The sequence below is a fragment of the Mastomys coucha genome, unplaced genomic scaffold (genome assembly GCF_008632895.1).
Source record: "Mastomys coucha isolate ucsf_1 unplaced genomic scaffold, UCSF_Mcou_1 pScaffold12, whole genome shotgun sequence".
NCBI classification, from domain to species: domain Eukaryota; kingdom Metazoa; phylum Chordata; class Mammalia; order Rodentia; family Muridae; genus Mastomys; species Mastomys coucha.
In genome coordinates this window covers 20,651,850-20,653,523 of record NW_022196894.1, presented here as the reverse complement: position 1 = coordinate 20,653,523, position 1,674 = coordinate 20,651,850, and the positions used below count along the sequence as shown (strand labels likewise).

The following is a 1,674-nucleotide window of genomic DNA, read 5'->3' as shown; positions in this document are numbered from 1 at the left end:
TAAAACTATTTTGTCACTGAACAATATATTGTAAAGATCTTTGTATGACATTTGATAGTCTTTTTTTTTCAATTATTATCTTTATAATGGCTACCTAGTATTCCTCTGTATTTAATAAAGTCTCTTTTGTCAAACAACTAGATGAATCTACTTTTTTTAAACACTGAAAGTTTCTTTTCATATATCTCTAAGTTTCTTCTTTACAGTAAATCCATACATGGTGGTTTAAATGAGAGTGGCTCTATAGCCTCCTATATCTGAATGCTTGGTTCCCAGATGGTAGAATTGGTTGGGAAGGGTTAAGGAGGCGTGACCTTTATTGGAGGAGATGTATCACTAGGATTGGGATTTGAGGTTTCAAAAACCCAGTTAACTCTCTCTGCTTCCTACTTGCGGATGGAGATGCAGCTGCCAGCAACTGCTGCAGCACTGTGCCTGCTTGCCTGCATCATGCTGTGCACCGTGATGGCCACGGATGCTGACCCTCTGAAACCACATGCCTCAAACAAAGTCTATCTTCTATGTGCCTCCTTGGTCACATGAAGACCAGACATTTCTCTAGGTGGGAAAATTCCTTAGTGTAAAATGGTGGCCCAGACTCCCCTTCTTTCTCTTCATTTCCATGGCTCAGAGGCTCTAAGAGAAACATCTAGAGAAACTGAAGGAACCTGTGGCAAGAACAGGTAGACACTCCACATTATATATTTCCTTACCATAGAAAAGTCATAGTGTGTAACATTTTTAAGGATAAGTGAACTATTGTAAAAAAAAAAAAATGCTGCATCAAATTTCAAAGAACTCTTAAGTATAGCCCAAAAAATGTACCAAAATACATCTAAACAAGCTATCTAGCATTACTTTATATCCTTCTCCATGTCATATGAAGACCAGAAATTTCTCCAGGTAGGAAAATCTATTAGTGTAAAATGGTGGCCCTTCTTTCTCTTTATCTCCATAGCTCAGAGGTTCTAGGAGAACCTTCTAGAGAAACTGTAGGCGCCTGTGGCAAGAACATGTGGATATTCCACACTAGCTAGAATTTCATGAGCTATCAAACCTTGCAGACTTTCTGGTGCTGGCATGGAGTGGAACACAGAGCAAGTCTGTGTGTGTGTGTGTTGGGGGGTGTGCTTCACCAATCTCATTCATTGGCTAGTCTGATGGAGTTCATTGGTCCAGTTTCTTTTTCAAATAAATATCTCCCCCCCCCAACCCCCATCCTCTGCATGATCCCATTTGTGTGAAGTGTCCAAATGGACAGAGCTATTAAGACAGGAATCAGATTCATAGTTTCTAGGGGCTTCTAAGGGCAGCAATGGGAGTTGGCTTAATAGAATTGGGGTTTCTTTTGAGAGCTAATAAAAATATTAAAAGATATGAGGTAGTTATGGTGGCTCAGGTCTGTGACTATATAACAAAAATGGAATTATCTACTTTAAAAGGATAAATCTTATTGTACATGAACTGTATCTCAATAAAACACTTACTATAAATAAATTATAAAAAGTACCTATGCCCAGTTGTACTCTAACATACCATGCTGACTTACATTCCCAGTTTATTTCTGATAGTTTTGGGGTACGCATCCTTCATTTTACTTAGCCTTTCTATTGTGAAGAGTGATCCAAAGAATGGAACACCAGGCTGTATTCCAAGTTTTCTCATTTCTCATGT

At 38.6% G+C, this 1,674-nt stretch overlaps 1 protein-coding gene across 5 annotated transcripts in view; it reads right to left on the bottom strand.

Annotated features, from left to right (window-relative positions):
* The window catches only part of Fetub (fetuin B), a 14,960-nt gene that overhangs the window by 2,585 nt on the left and 10,701 nt on the right, over positions 1 to 1,674 (bottom strand). The window lies entirely within an intron of this gene.